Source organism: Chaetodon trifascialis, chromosome 5 (genome assembly GCF_039877785.1).
Source record: "Chaetodon trifascialis isolate fChaTrf1 chromosome 5, fChaTrf1.hap1, whole genome shotgun sequence".
NCBI lineage: Eukaryota > Metazoa > Chordata > Actinopteri > Chaetodontiformes > Chaetodontidae > Chaetodon > Chaetodon trifascialis.
This window is the reverse complement of record NC_092060.1, coordinates 3,920,279-3,940,783: the sequence shown is the minus strand read 5'-3', so window position 1 is coordinate 3,940,783 and position 20,505 is coordinate 3,920,279.

Genomic DNA, 20,505 nt, shown 5'->3' with positions numbered 1-20,505 from the left:
ATAGCGACCATCAGCGAGAGCCTTTGGGCAGCAGCTGAAGAGATGTTCTAAAGAGCCTCTTCCAGAGCAAAGAAGGCAGAAGGGTGTCTCACTCTTCCCCCAGACATGGAGGTTCGCTGGGCTCACCTTGCCACTGAAGGACAGCTGCAGGATGTTACTCGACCCAGACAGTGCAGTGCTGGTGAGACTGTGTGGAAGGCCTGGCCACTTCTGAATAAAGCCACTGATCTTCCTTTCTAGGGACTCAACTGTTGTCATTGGGACTGCGTAGAACAGCAGGGGCCACAGGACTTGATGGCTGGGGGCCACTTAATCCGCTGCTGTGGAACTACTCTGCTGGGATTGGGAGGCTCTAGTACGTGGAGGGACTGGGCTCTGTGGGTTGCCTCCTGGCCGGGTTCCTCCTGCGTCTCACCAGATTCAGGACCTGTGAATCACTCTCCCGCTCCAAACATTTCATTCTGGTCTGATGGATTTTTAGGCCACGACGATTCTTGCACAGTCATGTTATTCTCATAAGAATATTGGCAATAGCACTTTTATGGGCAGTAGTATTTTTTATGACATTTAGTATTTTTGTAATCTGTACATAATGTACATATACATAGATGTTTTTCAATTCAAATCCTATATATTTTTTTATCTTGATCCTTCTATGCCACTGTTTTTGCTTTTTTTAAATACTTGCTGGCTGCAACGACTTAATTTGCCCAATGTGGGATCAATAAAGTCGAATGGTATTGTATTCACTGAGAAATATTAGCGACTTCAAAGGAGTGAACATCATTGGCTGATGTTGTGGTAACAGATAGCAGGGTGTGTCTGGTCCCACACATGAACATGAACACACATTAGACCTTGTCCTCTCTCATGGGTTGTCTGTGATCTGTTATGACATGATTTCTGATCATATGCCTGTCTTGTTTGAAGTTGCTTTCTCCTATGAGACGTTGGATTTTTAACTCTTGTACAGCCGGTCAGTTCTCTGTGGTTTTTGATCAGCTCTGTGTCCGTCCTGCCTCTGTTAACACAGAGGAGCTCAGCTCCTGGTTTCACTCCTCCTGCCGAACCATACTGGACTCTGTGGCTCCATTAAAAACTGTGCAGCCCAAAGCTAAATCTGAGCCCTGGTTTAATGAAAGAACTTGCACAGCTAGATGAGAGTGCCACAAAGCTGAGCGCAAGTGGAAGACAGACAAGCTGCAGGTTTCCTTCCAAATCCTAAAGGACTGTTGGCGCTGCTACCAGAGCACTATTAAAGAGTCCAAAAGAAAATACCTGTCAAACATCATTGAGTCCAATCAACACAGCCTGCGTATGTTATTTAAAACCATTGACACTGTTCTTAATGCCCCACAGCCTGTCAGCTTGGAGGCATCTTCTGAAATGTGCAATAGCTTCCTGCACTTTTTCATTGATAAGGTTGCTACTGCTAGGGCTCTCATCTCAGCTCCTACATCTGATCCCTCTGACCCTGTCCCATTTTCTGTAGCTCTTGATAAGTTTGAGCCCATGTCTCTGACGTTTATAGAAGATCTGGTTGGCCATATTAAGCTGTCAGGTTCTCCCTGTGACGCTGTCTCGCTGCCCCGCCTTACCTCTCTGAGCTCCTTCACCTCTACGCTCCTGCTCGGTGCCTCAGGTCAGCTACTGTACCTGGAGGTACCGCGATCAAAACGGAAGCTCAGAGGGGACAGAGCTTTCTCTGTGGCGGCTCCAAAATTATGGAATGAACTACCATCAAACATTAGACAAGCCCCGTCACAGTCCATTTTTAAAACTTGTCTTAAAACTAGTCTTATTTATTTTATTCTTTTTATATTGTTTTGTCTATATATGTACAGCACTTTTTCAACTGTGGTTGTTTTTAAAGTGCTATATAAATTGTAAGTTGAAGTTGAAGTTGAAGTTGAACTAAAGAGTCTGTTTCTCTAATGATAAGCTAGTTATTGAGAGAATGAGGAATGCAGAGACAGGCTCCCTTTTGTGAGGTCGTGATTGGCAGCTCAGCCAATCACTGGTGAATCCCACTGTTTTTATTGGTTTTAGGTTTCTGTCTTCTGTTGCCCTTTTACACCCATTTACCTTTATTTGATGAAGGTGGACTCAGGGGGAAGCTGGTGTTGTATCTCTGTGTTTTGCATGGGTCAGACAGTGCCCATAAAAAGAGAATACAAAATAGACTAATTGCTATGGTAATACTGTGTTAAAAGCTCTGTGGCTGGTGTGTCACCAAATGTGCACCCTCAACTGACTGGCCAACACAGTTTGCTAGTGTAATTTAGATGTTTGTGAGAGAAACAAAAAGCAATTTGTCAAGTGGAAATACATTTAGAAAATTTAAATAAATCCAAAGCCTAAAAGGTGTTAATTTTGTGAATCAATGCATTGGGTGCTGTACACAATAAACTGAAGGGATGGCTTCAGGTACACAGCACACCAGTGGATAGATTACTGAATGCAAAGGCAGGAGGCCCATGATGAAAAGCCTTTTTGTGGAATTAAGTAACAGCTTATTTGCACTTAGTATTAAAACCATTTTTTCTTCACCAGGATAATAAACGATGCAATCTTACTTTTGCATTTAAACTGGGTGTTTGTAATACATTCTTGTTATCCTCATAGAGATCAGATCTCTGTTCTCCAGAGCAAAAAACCTGTGCATGAGCTATGTGACTTACTTACGGCAGAACAGACATATAATCAGTAATCAGAGGCATGTCTCTTTCAGCCTATCAATGCTATGTTGTGTAGATTGCGTTTACACCTACTGTACATAAGATCTGAGCCACAATACCAGCCAGAGTACCGATCATGACACATTTGCATCTTACAATCAACATGTGCTTTCTCTTATCTGGATAACATGTCCAGACAGAGATTGCATTTAATGCTAGGTTTAAATGCTGTCAAATTCTGTGTGCTGATAAGGGAGAGTAGCACTTTGCTGCTGCTACATTTTGTGCTACTTTGGTTCCAAGTTGTCCACAGACTGTGTAAATGAAAACCAATAATTTATATAGCTGATATGCTGTCGTCAGTTGACATAAATAGTAGTCTAATGTAATTTCATTCTTTCTTTGGCTAACTGAGCACAAGATTGTGGTCTTAAACTTGGACCTTTTTAGTTGAGCATCCACACACACTATTAGTTTGGGTTTCTTTGAAAGTGGTAGAAGTAGGAACTTGCAAATTTGAATCCTCTTTAGTCCCTCTGGTTTATACAGGAACTGCAGGCTCAGCCTAACACAGGCCACACCTTCAGCACTTATGTCTGATGGAGGCACACAGCTTTGTTGTTGTGATGACACCATATTAACTGAAAAACACACAAAGTAAACCAGAAAAAAGTAGCTTTGTAGCTTTGTGTGTTGTTGCTCGATTGAACCCTTTTTCAGAGTTTTTTTTTGTCTCTGTCATGCCCAGACTGCATTTATGTCTTCTCTCTGCCCCTTCATTCTTTCTCTAAAGTCTACTCTCCCTTTTTGATCTTCCTTATCTTCTTCCACTTTCTACCACTGCCACACTTTCTCAGAGTCCGCTCATCTACCATCTCTCTATGTCTCACTCTTTCTTTCTTTTCATTCTCTCATTCCTCAACTCAACTTTTCCAATTCACATTCACTCCATCTTTCTCTCTCCCTCTCATCCTGTGATCCTCACTCTTGTTGGGATGCGGTTGCCGTGGCAACATAGGCCTACTCTGCTGGAGTGGTACTCAGGCTAAATGGCTGGAATTGGAAGTAAAGTGCATGTGTGAGACAGTGTGTGTGTGTGTGTGTGTGTGTGTGTGTGTGTGTGTGTGTGTGTGTGTGTGTGTGTGTGTGTGTGTGTGTGTTGTGTGGGGGGGGGGCAAGAATGATGCATGCATGCTATTGTTACTGCAGAGGATCTGATGCTGTGTGAAATAGTTTGGATTATGCTGTGGAGAAAAAGGGAAGCAGACAGAGATGAGCTGTTGACTTTTAGTCAGATTATGCAATTGAATTGCCTGAAAAGTAGTCTGTTCCTTCACATCCAGTAAAAACCCTGCTCACTTCTTTTTACCTAAGGAAAATATAGAATAATACCTTATCCTTTACCCTTTACCACCCACTCTTCAGAATTCAGGATGTTCAGGAGGCACTATGTGGAACTTTTCCAGACTGCTAAAACTCAAAGATATTTATTTAACAATGTGTGAGGAAGCTGGGATGGTGATTTTGTTTTCTTTTTTCACTGCTTTGTTGCTTTGGGCTAGTTTCTGGTTTTAGTTCTCTCCAGTGTGGCAGTGGAGGTGTGGTCAGGCAGACAGCACACCTGGAATCTTTCAGAGATGTCTTGTTGCCAGATTGTTCTCTATGAAATGCAAGACTCTCCAGCCTTGTCTCCAGTGTGCTGTCTGGTTCTGTCCTCGCCTGTTCTGAGTCAGCCTGCTTGCCTACCCGCTTGCTCATGATTTTAGTTGATTTTTTGCTATGTGGCTCTTTGTGTTTAAGACATTTGTTTTCTTGTTGGCTTCTTTATTAGACTGTTGCACTTTTTCTGTTCTGTTTTTGCCATTAAACCGTTTATTTTAATGGCTCCCAAATTCCTGTGTACATTGTACATTTGGCAAAAAAAAGCAATTCTAATTATGATTATGATTATGATCAAGGGAGGAAATGGCATAAGAATCTCTTGATAGGCCTTCTGCCTAGCAGTTAGTCTGCAGCATCAGCATGAAATTAAGTATTTGGACTGTTGTCATACACTTCACAAGAGAAACAAGATGTCACAAATGTTTGATTGAGTGATTCTGTAAAAGTATCACAGCTTATACTTGACATGCACTGAACAAAAATATAAACACAACACTTTCGTTTTTGCTCCCATTTTTCATGAGCTGAACTCAAAGATCAAAAATATTTTCTAGATACACAAAAGATCCATTTCTCTCCAATATTGGCCATAAATCTGTCTAAATCTGTGTTAGCGAGCACTTCTCCTTTGCCGAGATAATCCATCCCACCTCACAGGTGTGACATATCAAGATGCTGATTAGACAGCATGATTATTGCACAGGTGTGCCTTAGGCTGGCCACAATAAAAGGCCACTCTGAAATGTTCAGTTTTATGGCACAGCACAATGCCACAGATGTCGCAAGTTTTGAGGGAGCGTGCAATTGGCATGCTGACTGCAGGAATGTCCACCAGAGCTGTTGCCCATGAATTGAATCTTCATTTCTCTACCATAAGCCATCTCCATAGGCGTTTCAGACAATTTGGCAGTACATCCAACCGGCCTCACAGCTGCAGATCGCGTGTAACCAGACCAGTCCAGGACCTCCACATCCAGCATGTTCACCTCCAAGATCATCTGAGACCAGCCACTCGGACAGCTGCTGCAACAATCGGTTTGCATAACCAAAGAATTTCTGCGCAAACTGTCAGAAACCGTCTCAGGGCAGCTCATCTGCATGCTCGTCATCCTCATCCTCGTCATCCCCCACTGCACGGGGGGGGGGGTATTGCTGGATATTGGCAGGAACTGGAACACGCTGTCATATATGCCGATATATATATTCAGTGTAGAATGAAGCCCACCCAGGACAAACAAATGGAAGCAGCAATGCAAAGAGTTCACCCACAACACACTGCTCCCTTAACCTTTACCCTAACCTGCCTTGGCAAATTTGCATCATATCTTGGACCATGACCACATAAACCAGTTCATAGTCATTTAATTTTATACACAAAATCAATCAGTTGAAATAAATTATGGTTTTGTAACAGGGTCAAGTGAGCTGGCTTTGTGTTTGAGGATAATGAGTAATTTAGCCTTCTACTGTACTGTGACTCAAATAACATGCAAGCTTCATCTAAGCAAAGTCCAGCAACCACCACTGCAACAATAGAAAACATTGCATTTAAGCTTTTTTCTGGCAAGACCTGAAAATCTTTTTTGATAACCAGCAAACCAACACACATTCACTTTTGTGAGAAATTTTGTCAAAATGCATTTTAGAGCTCCACTGAGAGTGCAAGGAATGGCCATTTTTTGTTTTCACATACAGAAACCTAATAGTACATGATGTGGACGCAGGGCAATAGAAAAGAATATGCCGAAACTAAGTAACAATTTTGAGAGCTGTTATTTTGAGGCTGGAACATTTTGCACAATGGACCAATGCAGTTATTTTGACGACTGGATCTCATGAACAATTAATAGTGACAATATGGAGGGAGATTGGGCCATATTTCAAGGTAAAACAACATATTTGATAACCCATTAGCTATCGTTATACAACAGCTAATAAGAGCATTCAACCACTTCCTAGCTACCATGACTATTTCATAGTAATATATGATACAAAAAGAACAGGGGAAATGAATCCTGAAATATCAATGCACATCTTGGACACATTTATTTAAGCTTGGAAATGAAACTGGATGTAATGAAGTTTGCCATGTAACATAACGTAATGTAATTAAGCAGGAATGTCTTGCCAGCCTCTTCATGCCACACAAAACACTCACTGCTAAAGTGCTTCAAACACATTTCTCTGCTGGACGAAAATCTGTATGAACATTACACAGAAGTGTATTCCAGTGAGCATAATGCCACATTATTGACTTAACCAGAACAATCTGAGGTTGAGTAGAGAGACAGCAAGGCAGTAAATGTTACATTGCAAGCTTGAATATATCCATTTCACTTCCAGGCTTAAATAAACGTTCCCCAGAAATGTGTTGATATTTCAGCCATACCAACATTTACCTTGTTTCTGCTTAACTGAGGTCCTGACTCAAAGTGGTCATTAAAGATCCCATGGCAATAATTGTAAAGAGTAGAGGTTCCCCAGTATCCTGGCAAAATTCCCACTTTGCTGCTTTCATCTGGCCATCTAATCATCCTCCAGAGTAACTGTCTCAATGTTTCCTTCCTTCTCCATGCAAAGCTGATGTGAGCGTTATGATGCAATATGGCGGCCGTGCATCACCCAAGTGTTTGGTACACACTGATGGTTGTTAATTACCTTGTGAGGCAGATGGATTTGTGAGATCACAACATCACATGAGCTGAGAATCTATCGTGCTAGGGTTCAAGTTATGTGTTTTTGGCTAAACCGTAGACAGTGGTAGATCTGAACAGACACTGATTGTCTGAACTACTGTTGAGACTACTACTGAGCTACTGTTCAGACAATCAATGTCCTGTAAGGAACCACTGGCAGCTACAGATGGCCATTGTTTTCCTTGAAAAGAACAATGGCAGCTCCCAAAGACATTAGCGTGGATGCTGCTATAGTGATATAAGAACAGGAGAGCATTTCTTCATTGAAGGATGAGGAAAGAACGGCACTGAAAGCTTTTCTCCGCAAAAAAGGTGTTTTCACTCTTCTCCCAACTACCTTTGACAAATATCCTGATATATGGTTCATTGATCTGACACTTATGAGAGTTGCAACCTGGAACACATCAGTTCAACATTATCCTTATGCACTTCCCACTCTGAGTGTGACATCAGACCTGTTAAATATGTCAATTTGCATTTTGGGGAAATGTGTCTCAAAAAGGCTCAAGACATGTAGACCATTTTGATCTGATAGAATGATGAAAGTTTGAAGTTTGGGTTTAAATATGTCATTCCACATCATATAGATTAAAAGGAAAAAACTGCTAGAATAAAATACAGTATGAATGATGCTTTCTGGCCATGGGAATAAGAAGATTTTAACAATCTGCACACCATTAAAACATAAGGGGAGACAAGTGTCAGGGGTGGGGAACCTTTTTCCTATCACAGGTCATTTCAATTTTAATAACATCCTTCGAGGGTCATACTAAATTATTGAACACATAAATCATTTCATTCTTCATAAAATTACTGTCATTTTATGTGTGTACAACAGAGTGCAACACACCCTTGAATGTGTGTGCTTTAATGCTCATTTGTTTCATTGTGTTGACACCACAAAGGCACAGAGTTCTCAGAGAGATATCTGAGCTATAGGATTCAGTCAGGATACCGTTATGGCCAATGTGGCCAGTCAGAACATATAGAAACACTTCAGCCGACACAATGTCCAAACCAGTTTGTTTCTAGTATCCTGAAACAGAATCAAAGTTAAGATGAACCTCAAATGTCCAGTCATGTACAGTATTAAATAGGTGCAGCTCAGCCGTGATAAGTGCATCTGTGGGCTGCTCTCAGGTGCTCTTATTTTCTACAGTTATGTGTAAATTGCTTGTGGATTTGATGTCAGATCAATGACTGATCAGCAATGGTACCGAAGTGTGGATATACCTGTCCTACCCACTCTCCCCACCACCTCCTGCCAATGGGGACAATAAGTGAAATCCTTACTGCACTTCCTGACCACACACCTCAGATGAAAGTAAAAATTAATTAAATAAGTGGTGACACTCATATGTACTTCTTGATTCCTCTGTAGAATGCTTGGTATAAGACAGCAGAAGCCTCTGACTTGATAAGCCAGTTAAAGTATACCAAGTATTTTTATCGTCGTTCACTTTCTTTTTCACTCGAAACCTCGACACACACACGCACACACATGCGCACACACACACACACACACACACACACACACACACACACATGCGCACACCACACACACACACACACTCACACACACACAAACACACACACACACACACACAGAGAGAGAGAGAGAGAGAGAGCACCAAAATGTGTGGGTGTGTTTCTATTTTGTGTTTGTCCAGTAGGTGGGAGTAACACTCTGTGTGTGAGCCTGGCTCCAGCTTCACTCATGCAAACACACAGCTCAGTACTCTGGCTGAATGACCCTCGAACTGTCCAGCAGCTACATGTGCGATTCTCACCTTTTTATATTCTCATACACCAACATTCCTCCATTCAATCCTGACTCACCAAACTGCAACATACAACATTTTAGGGGATTTTGAATCTGCTTTTAGTTTTTTTTTTCATTTTCAGCAGCAGAATCCACTGTGTGCTGTTGTGCTCGTCGGCCCATAGGTATCCATGGTAATAATCACAGTATGTGTGCTTGTTGCTGTTGACGCTAAACATAACTCTCCACGGGAGGCTGACTGTTTCAGCCTAATGAACAGGACGTACCGGCTGTCAGGCTCAACCTAGTACTCATCTACTAACAGTAACATTAGTGTATCTGTCTAAAGGGAGGCTTGAAATAATCTGCATTATATATATATATAATATACACACACATCCCCCAAAGGAAACTAGTGAATGTGTGAAAGAAGAGATTTACCTTGTTGAAAATACTGTAATCTAGTGCATCTACTGGCTGCAGACCTCCAGTGTGTATTGTATTTGTGCAAAAGAGTGTGTGTGAATGGCTGCCTCCTGGAGTCATGCCCGCACCACCATCAAATAAAAAATCCAGTTCATTTCTTTGTTTGAGCAGGGCCAGGATTTTTCTTTCTTTCTGCTTCTGTTCCTCAATCGTACTCCTGTCTTTGTCTACTTCTCCCTTTTTTTCTGCCAGATAATCCCAGATCCTTTGAGTGACAGTCACAGTTTCCTATTAAATCTCTGGAATCCTCTCAGCCGTCATTAAAATTCTTACCATCCTTTGGAGAGTCAGAGGGGAGGGCTGGGGGTGTGTGGGGGGGGGGAGTGGGACGAAAGGGACAAACATAAAAGAGAAAGCAGTGGTACAGATTTGCCTTTGATTCTCATCAATGAGAAGCTGATGTAATAAGATATAAAACCATGCTGCTAATGAGGCTGGGAGACAAAGGCTCAGAGACAGACAGGGATGTGGAAAATGAGTGAGTGCTACATCTCAGGATTCCTGCATGACTAATATTATTTCATATTCCTAATCTCATCTAGAAAATCATTAGTGTGTGATTCAAGCTGATACGTATCCTCCCTTTCCACTCTCACCATATTCTGTACCTTCTCCATACTTCCACCTGAATTCCTGAATTTATATGTCTTATTTGATGAGGCTGCAAATAAATCAATCCATTATACAATCTATGCTGTGCCTCTGCCTAAAGCCTACCAGCCTTTGTAATGATCTGCTGCATTCTTCAATGTAGAGAGGCACAGTGGACACCACACCAAACTAAAAAAATAATAATAACAAAGTTTTTATATGTATTTCTATATATTTATATATTTACATTTTATAGCCAAAACCAGAAATTACAAAGGTTATTACATAAGGAAAATGTAAACAATAAAACATTAAAACAAACAATTTTGATCAGGTAGCAATGAAAAAGGAGGGAAAGGGACTAAAGAAAATCATGAAAAATATGATTACAAACAGCTGCAATCATAAAGACAATGTTGAAATACAGATTATATCATATTATAATATGATTGCATTCATCAATTACAAAGTGCTTCATAGAGAAGTTAGAGATAAAAAATATGAACATTCAATGAATAAAATATGAGATAAAAATAGACCTTTACACAGACAAAAGGTAAAATAGAATAAAACCAACACAAATTAAGGCTCAAGGCTGTGCTGAAGAAAATGCCTGTCTGTAAAATCAGTCTTAAGAGGGGACTTCTTAAGCAAACCTGAGTTACTCCAGCAAGGCATTGTGGTAAGGAGAACAAACGCTCTGTCATTTGTAACTACTGACCTGGCTAAAGAAACAGTGAGATGAACCTTGCTGGTAAGGAGTAGGGATTTTTTTTAGCCTTAAACATGATCAGTCAGTTTGGAGTCTGTGAATTGTTTTATCATTTATGACTTTTAATAGCATAAGAATGTTAAAGCATGTATGATGAATTGAGTGTCTCTTAAAACTTCAAAATGAAGGATTTTGAATCCCTGCATTTTTTTCAGAGTTGAAGCTGAGTACTTACTGTGAAGTCAATGTTGTATTCAGTGTGTTTTCTGGAGTTTTGAGGTAATATCTTTCATGTACCTTCACATGTATCTATGCTTTTAATTTAATACTTGTCATGAATTTAGTCATCTGTAGCTCATCTTTGACTAGCTAATGATTTAGTCCTGTCTTTAGACCTCTAATCTTGTTTTTTTTTTTGTATTCTAAAAAGAGAACTGCATGGCCTTGTTAAAAGGCAACTTTAAAAAAAAAAAAAAGACTGGAATCAAACATCTCACCTCGACTTGAAAAGAGCGGATTTGTGCATGTAGTTATGACCAATAAAAAGATTTTTGACTTCATCAGGATTTAGTAAAAGAAAATACTCAGACACCAAACTAAACTCTAGATGGTCAGACAAAGATGCAAAACTGAGATAACTGAATTAACAGCCATGCAAATACATACCAACAAAGCCAACATTTCTCTCTATGGCCATATTTGCAATGAGTGTGAACTGTATTCAATTAGTGTCTCTGCAAGCACCCCTCCTCTTGTGAATTAAATGACACAAATCCATATTCAATGTTTTGTACTGATTTAATGACAAGGGACTTGCTGTATGCCACCTTGTGTTGCGATTGACCCACTCAATTACTCCCACTTTCAGCTCCCCAAATTCAACATCAAAAGATGGAGAAGGGGTGTTGGCAATCAAAAGAAAGAAAGAAAGAAAGAAAGAAAGAAAGAAAGAAAGAAAGAAAGAAAGAAAGAAAGAAAGAAAGAAAGAAAACATGCATCCCGTCCCCATTCTAATAAATCTCTCTCATAACTGCATCTAAACGATTACAATAATTTGTAAGTAATTTTGTTCAGATAGGCAGCACACAGTGGAACAGTCGAGTGATTAAATGGAGTTGGGATGGCATAGGCAGCTGGCCTCACCCTCCTGCACCCAGCTCCTGTCCTCTTTGGTTTTACCCTTGAGCCTCCATATTTCATTGTGGTGTAGTTTTTGTCCTCATTTAGCTCCCTGTCTCAGCTCATTAGCCTGTCGGTTTTTCTCCCCCTCACCTGTTCCTGCCATTTGCCAGCATTATGAGGTGGTACTCCGGCCTCTGGTGCCGTTGAGGGGAGCTAATAATCCATAATTTACAATAACACCCGTTAATAATTGAGGGAATTGGAGCGTTCTGAGAACTCCAACGCAATTACCCTCGAAGCAACGCTGCGGCTGCGGTTTAGCTGCTTTATTACAAAGCAACCGCATCAAGCAGCAGAGGAGAGTGAAAGGGAAGCCAGAGTGGAGTGGCCTGAGATTGACCTGTAGAGTGTACAGCAGACGGAACTCCAGGGCAGGATGAGCTGTGGGATTACTGCCTTACAGCACTGTCATTGTGTGGTTTATCTATGCACAACCCCTACTATCTGTTTTCATGGCAGACAGAGGAGGAGAAAAAGGGGAACCACATGCTAGCTGTGGCTTCATGTGACAAGCAGATTGTTGGGATCCTGGATGTTGAAGCATTTAACCCAGGGCGCTGGAGTGACATTCAAAATAAATTTGACAGGCACAGTTAAAGGGGGTCCCTGAGCAAAGTTTGATAGGCAGACAGAGGGAGGTCTTTAAGCCTGAGCTTGACAGAGAGTTTACCTAAAGAGAGAAAAGCTTACCTATTAGGAGCCTTGTGCTGGCTTCGATACACATAGTGAAACTGGATCTCTACCCTGTATGGAGCAATCAGTGTAGCCATATTGGAGTAATTAAATTTGTTAACAAGCTTTGCTAACAAGGATACAGTGACAGAGCTTTCCACCACGCAAGAGCATCAAGAGTTTAAGCTTTCTCTGTGAAATTCCATCTCCACTTTCCTCTCCTCCATTTGCAAGAATGACACTTGAACTCGGAAACAACTCAAGGCTGTTGAGTGGCCTCTCTTCCTCTGGCTTACGAGGGCCAAGGGTCAAGCATGCCTCTTGTGGTCCAACTCCTTTTTCCTCACTATAACCCACAGTGACCCCCCTTAGCCTGCTTGCTTGACTGACTGGAGAGTGAATTGAGGCAGATTTGGCAGTCCTCCAGGTCAAAAGGTTTGACTTGAATTTTCAGCCAAATTTGCTATGCTTAATTACCTTGTTTTTTTTCCTGTAATCACATTTGACACACACCTCCCTCCTCCCCACTGTCCCCAGCTCCACAGCATGCTGCATACCCTCACACATATCTGTCAGCTTTTTCCTCACCCGCAGGCTTCTGAGAATACAACTCAGGAGACACCATAACAAAGAGAAGGTTATTACAGTTTGCATAATCAGGACAGGATACACCATTTATAGGTGGCCAATGACATTTAATACATATAAATTAGCAGGCCCAAGTTTCAAAGACCTTGTAATTTCCGTGTACAAGCTACAGCACATCACTGTATCAGCACTGCAGAATAAAATTGCTTTGATAAGGCAGAAGTGCCCGCTCATATTCAGAAAGGAAAGGTTCAAAATGAACATTGTTTCCGTGCCTCCGTGCCATCCGGATGGCTCAGGATGCAGCATCATTTGAATGCAAACCCTGGAGATAGAAAGAAGGGGAAGCAGGTGGGGAGAGTTTTTGTGTGTGTTGGGGGGGTGGGGTGGGGGGGACGAAAAATGAGGCAAACGGGAAAGGGAGGGAAACAAATGTGAGAGCTGCCGTGCATGAAATTAAAAGATACCTCCAAAATACTCCCGCCTGCGATGGCAGGCCCTCCTGGAAGTCTCTCTGTCTCTCTCTGTTTGTCTGCAGGGAAGGCAGATGTGAGATGGTGTAACCTTTAAGGAACGTCCAAATCAATAAAGCTCTCCAGCTCTGCAGCACTCAGCACTGCTGTTGCCTCAAGCTAAAGGCTTGGGCTGGGGGACCTGGGATGTGGGATATTTGCTCTGCCACTTGTTTTGCTCTGAACTCTGTGGTATTATTGGGGAAAACCTTTGCAGGAACTTCTGTCCCCCAATCCCTGAGTCCTTGTTTTTGGTTTGTACTCAAGGCAACTGCCTGTAGCCAGAGTAGATATTCAATCCAGCACCACACTTTCACTTAACCACTGGGCCACATGAAAACACTCCTGAAGAGCTGGGTTTACCTCCTCGAGTTTGACAGACACTGGATTTTTGAGGCAGATAAAAGTATCGATTTTTAAGTGTTTAAAACTCTGTGAACCCTCCCCGATTTTGCTTGGTGTTCACTGCCTTTATTTACAGGTTTGTAGCAGAGTCACTACATCTCTTGGCAACCAGATGTCATATAGTGTTATTTGCAAGATAAGATAAGCTATTCAACAAATCAGCATCACTACATGTATGTTTGAGGATAACTCCTAGGCTAATATTTTGAGGAACAAGAAAGAGAGGGGATGACATGCCGCAGAGGTTCCTTGTCTGCCTCATATTGGGTACTATGCAATTGCGTGGTTAGTTTCTTAAACCATTTGGCCATTAGTATGCTTGAAATTTGGAGCAATTTGAAATTATTGGCATTATTTTTCTGTATAGCTACGCTATATATGTACACAGGTCAGAGTAATTTAGAAGTAGAATTTAGATATCTGAGCCTAAAAACTGCACTAATATTGTAAAACAAAGAAGCAAAAGGTGGACTCCAATCTGACTGGATTTTTCCATTAATATTGTTCTTTGTATTACTGAATTAAAATATTTAAAGATTTGGTCCATAAGGAGTATTATCTAAGAAGTCCACTTGCTGGCATTTTCACTTCCTTGGTGAATGGAGTGTTTGCCTCAATTAACATCGCTCAAGTGCAGAACACTTCTAATATGATGACATTTGGCAGTAAATAGGTCAAGGTCTCCATCATCCTAGAAAGTTGTGGAAAAAGATAGTAAGTTGATCTTGATCTAATTATCTAAAATGGTGTTGAATTTGCAGTTTGCACTGGAACACTGGATTGTTGACTAAACACAATATCTAAAGAGATGATTACGTGAGAGTATGAATAAGAATTTATTGATAGATTTATTGGTTGGGATATACTACCTACCTGTGAACACGACTGCTAGTCTTCATTGAATAAGGATGTGAATATTGACTTGGAATTAATCCTTTGATTACTGTCGACGAAGACAAGATAAGATAACACTTGATTAATCCCCCGTAGGGGAAATTAGGCAGGCAGCAGAAATAGTATCAGGAATATAAAAGGAGACATAGAAGGGAATAAAATACAAAAATTGTTGTGGTTTTGCTTGGTGTTTTTTCTTTTCTGAGCTCTCTTTTCCTCCCCCTCCCTTTTCGGTTTTCTTTTCCTGCAGGCGTGTGTGGCAGGGGGTGTGGCTGGCTTCTCCTGCAGCGGACGAGGCTCACCTGTTTCTCATCATCTGGAGCAGTATAAAGGCTTTGGACTCTTGTGTGCTCGCTGCCAGATAATTCCGTCCTGTTCGGTAGTGTTGTGGTTTCTGACTGCTCTTTAACAGCAGCTTTTGCTATTGGTTATTTTGGACCGTTGTATTGACCTGTGCTTTCCGGCCACTGTGCCAGCCAGCTCCCTGCCTCCATTGCCTGCTTATCCTTTTAACAGCGTAATTTTTTTTATCGTGAGATTAACATTCTTTGTGGCCTAGTGAACTTGTAGTTTTTATAAGCTGTGACCACTGCTAGCAGCGTAAGAACAACTACAGGATCCGGTTGTAAACCGGAAACAAAACAATAGGCGCACCCCACACACGTGTTTGGTTTTGTCTGTTCGCTAGCTGTAAAAGAGTAGGCTACCGGTTTGTGTGGATGTCAAGCGCAAAACGACGAAATGGATGTGAAGAAGATTCTGAATGGAAAGTTTAGTTTCAAAAAGTTGCCAGATGGGTCGACTGACAAGACCAAAGTTATCTGTGTGCATTGTCGGTGTGAACTGAATTATCATCGTAGCACATCCAGTCTGAAATACCACTTGATGGCCAAACACACGGCTAATGCAAATTCTCCGCCGCCTCCTTGTCAAAACCAGGCGACAATGGATGGCTTTTGACAGAGGCGTATGGATGCTATTATGTTCAAAGGAAACTTAAGAAAGGAAAGTTTCAGCCATGGTTTAACTGCACTATAGGCTGAGTCCTAGTTTACAATGATGTGCACTTTGTAACTTTATCGTGTTTCACCCTGTTTTGATCCCTTAGAAAGGGTTGTTGAAGGGGCTTTTTTGTAACAAAGTATGTATTTTTTTGTCATCTGTTTATTGACAGTGTTAAATTGTGTGAGATTTGATTCATTCAAATGTGAATGACTGCTCAAATTGAGAATGTTGGTGTGAAATAAAACACTACACATTGTTGTTTTCAATTAAAAAACATTTGCACAAAGCAAGCCTATCCACTTTTCTATGTTGATAACAGTATTAAAATGATAAGTCAAGGGACATTTAAAATAGATGAAAATGTGCAATTAATTTGTGATTAATTGTGAGTTAACTATGACATTTATGAGATTAATCACAATTAAATATTTTAATTGATTGACAGCCATATATATATATATATATATATATATATATATATATATATATATATATATATATATATATATATATATATATACACACACACAACACACACACACACACACACACACACACACACACACACACACATTCTGCACAAAATGATGTCACACTATCTTACACTGTCTGTTGTTCAGAAACATCGTAACGCCCCCACCTTTCCTCTTACGGCTCTCCGTTGCTCTGCTGTCCACTCTCAGCAGTTGAAATCCATTCAAAGCAAAATAGGAGTCTGGCGTGAGTTCATTTAGCCAAGTCTCTGTGAAGCAAAAGAGAAACTAAGTGAGACTACACTCCTGATCCTCCCTATGCAGTCTGGTTAGTGCCATTAGGTCTTCCATCTTATTAGGAAAAGATCTCACATTCCCATAATAAGAGATAGTGTGGATGGTTTGTACTGTCTTTTCTTGTCACGGTACTTGGCCCCAGCTCTGCATCCCCTCCTTCTCCTCCTTATTTCCATGGGGATCTCTGGTCTTTCCACTGGGAGTACATTTGTGTTGCACAGTGCTAACAGCTTTTTCTGAGTGTAAACAATAGAGCTGTGTCTGAATGGATCTCCCGATGTTGTTGCAAATTATCTGGAAAAAAGTAGGAAATCACTTGTCTCACCAGTTGTACATCCATAAGTGCGTTCGATCGAAGGAGGCTAGTGATGGAGAAAACATGAGAAACACACACACACACACGCACAAAAAAACACTAAAACAAAGAAAGACGGTTGGAGCTGTGTAACACGCAACAGACAAAACACTATTTACTAAGACCAGGGTGGATGGGAGAGACAGATGCACTAAAGTTGGATCTTAAGAAACATGAAAATAGCAAACACCATTCAAAGCTGCTTGTAATTTCATGACACCAAATCATTCAAGCTAAAATCCAAATATCCCCTGTCAATGAGCAAAGAGCAGTGAGAAAATCACATCTGACTGATAATGGGTTTGCCACATGACAGTGCTCAGGGTTTAACCAGTTCAAACAGCTTATGCTGGTTCCCTCTATCTGACAAGGCACATTCATGTTCAGCTGTCAGCTCTGATACCGTGTAGCCTTCAGCTGAAATTCTGTCCAGAACAAAATAAATAAATGATTTGTCAAAGTCAAAACCTGTTTTTGACACTACGGCCCAAGATTCAGTGACATAACAAATATTACATTTGTCTTGCACTATATACATCTTTTCAGAGATTGGATCAGATTGCACAAAGTTACATGGGTCTTACACGCACTGACATCTACACATTTGGGTTGTTATTATTCAGAATGGCCTGTTTGATGTGTATAACAATCTTTGTGGGCTTCCAGTCAGTATGGTGAAAATAACAGGTCATAGATCTCTTGGTTTTATTCCTTGATCTGAAGAAATATTTTGCTTTGAAATCAGAAAAAAAAATGTGATAATTATTTAATAATGGACCACTGTCATATTAATTAGAGAACGTAATTAAATATGTACACACAATTTTGCAATATTGTACAAAGTCTGAAATTTGCCATTTATCCCATTAAAAAACAGTGAAATTTGTCAAGTTCAAACGTGAAATTTTTCAGATATATTTGGGCTTTTATGAAATGATATGGTCATCTGGGCAAACACCAAAACACTTCTGAATAATATTGTTTTATCCATTTTGAGTAATTTCAATAAGATAAATCCAATTATCATATTAAACTCAATACACGATTGATGAACCAAAGCAAGTGTTCCAGAGGTGCTTATGACAGCTTGGCACTGGTGTTAATTTTCCTGCATTCATGTTTATCCTTTATCACAGTACTCTGGCTTTTTAGTCCAAACATCATCATATTATAAACCATCATATCATGGTGTATCTGTTACACTTTGCTTGTGATCTGTATTGCTTGTTTCTCTGTTCTCCGCAATGGAGGTGTGGCCGGGCTGAGCAGAGGGCTGACAGCGCACCTGATGCTCATCAGCTAATTCTCCCTGCATTTAAGAAGCATGGCGGCTCGGCCTTGCTGCCAGACTGTTTTGAGCCCGCACGTCAAACTTTCCAGCCTGTACCTTGTCTCATCGAATTTCCTAGTCGTGTTGTCATTCCTCTGGCACTGTTGAGCGAGTCTTGTTTAGTTACTTCGTGTTTTCTAGGTTCCTCTTGTGTTTCAGTTCCTTGTCTTTTACATAGTGTTTTTGTTCCTACCTGCTCGCCACGGTGTAGTAGACTTTTGTATTTTGGGCTGATTTTGCATTTTTCTCTGATTTTGCTTTCTCGTTGTATGGTACCCGTCGTTGGTAATAAACCGTTGTATTTTTGGTAACGGCTCTTTGTGTTTTTGTGCTCTTTGTCTGCCTCGGGGATCCAACGAAAACTACCCAATCTTTCAGATCGTAACAGTATCATATCTTTCAGTCTTGATCATTAAACTTGTATGTGTATGCATATCCGCCTTGCCATTGGTGTATGATAAACTACAGTGTTTTGTTTTTTTTGTTTTTTTCTTATGGGAGATTATCATATCATAAGAAAGTTAAGAGGAGTTTGAAAAAGATTGGTCTCACCTTGTGCTGTGGTTGTGATCTAAAAGCTAACATGGTCATTATAACCATGATGAAAAGTCACCAAAGGAGGATCACCAAAGTTACTAGGATTCATCCTCTGGGGATAATGAAGGATTATTCATCAGACAATTAATAATTTACTCACCCAGTCATGGATTTGATTTTATTCATTAGGGGACTTATGAATAACTCTAGGTCTTTTGCATTCATCATTTTGATGGTCACTTATATATATTTCGGATAACTCATCATGGTCACTTCTCCACCCCCAGCACACGCTAAGAGCAAGGACAAAGCTTGCTGGTTACTGCAGGGTCGTCATTCAAACAATACTGCATTAGTTGATGGATAGAGTCAGGAAGGAAACACATCATTCCCAACCTCCAAACAATGATTGGCTGTACTGATGTGACAACTGTTAGCTGCATCGAAATTAGACCTTTTCTTTTGAAAGAGGTTACAGGCAACCATCTTGGAAGAGAACAATACAAATATTCTGTTTAAGGACTCTATTGTCAAGAAAAAAATTAAATAACAATTGTAATGTGAAAAATTCAATGTAAGTATTGAACTGATTTGAAATGCAAAAACATTAGTTATCACAGACATTAAAATAAATGATTGCTGAAATGGCAAACACCTATTATTTTTTCTTAATCATCAATATTACCCATTTTTACCCCAATTAATAATAAAAATGAACAGTTACATGTCAAAACCTTTATTCAAGAGCCACAGGATAATCAGTGATATGGTGATTGTCAAAAATTCCAACACTTGTCAAATCAAATCAACTTTATTTATATATCACTTTTCATACATAAAATTGTAGCACAAAGTTCTTCACAGAACAAAAACAAGAACCCCGCCCCCCCAAATGTCCCTCTCACCCCCACCCACTGACAGAGACCCACACATCCACTCACGCACACACACACACACACACACACACACACACACACACACACACACACACACACTTGGTTTTTGACATGGCCTGGTACTGAGGATCCTGGTGAGGAAAATCGCATAAAGGGGCCATCCACACCAAGAGGCACCACTGTCTGCAGACATAGGGAGCACCGCCATGGTGTGGAGGGCCCCCATGAGGAGACACTGGAGCTACTAAGAGAATAAAATGCAGTAATGTCTAAAAGTAATAAGAACTGAGATAATTCAAAGAAATAAAATGTACAAAGACTTAAAAAACAAATAAATAGATAAATGAACAAATGAATTCAATTAAACGCCAGACTAAAAAGGTATGTCTTGAGCCTCCTCTTAAAAATATCAACGGTCTCTGCGGCCCTGAGGCTCTCTGGCAGGCTGTTCCACCGATAAGGGCCGTAATGGCTGAATGCAGCCTCGCCGTGGGTTTTTGTCGTAATTCATGAAATGGTTAAAAGGCCGGTACCAGAGGACCTCAGGGTCCGCGAGGGCTGATATGATAAAAGCAGGTCAGATAAATAAGATGGCCCACGACCGTTAAGATATTTAAAAACCAATAAAAGAATCTTAAAATCGATCCTGAAGCCGATGGGGAGCCAATGCAGCGATTCTAAAACTGGTGTAATATGCTCCCGCCCTCTGGTCCTCGTCAGCACGCGAGCAGCTGCATTCTGTAATAATTGTACGCTATTGATGTTCTTTTTA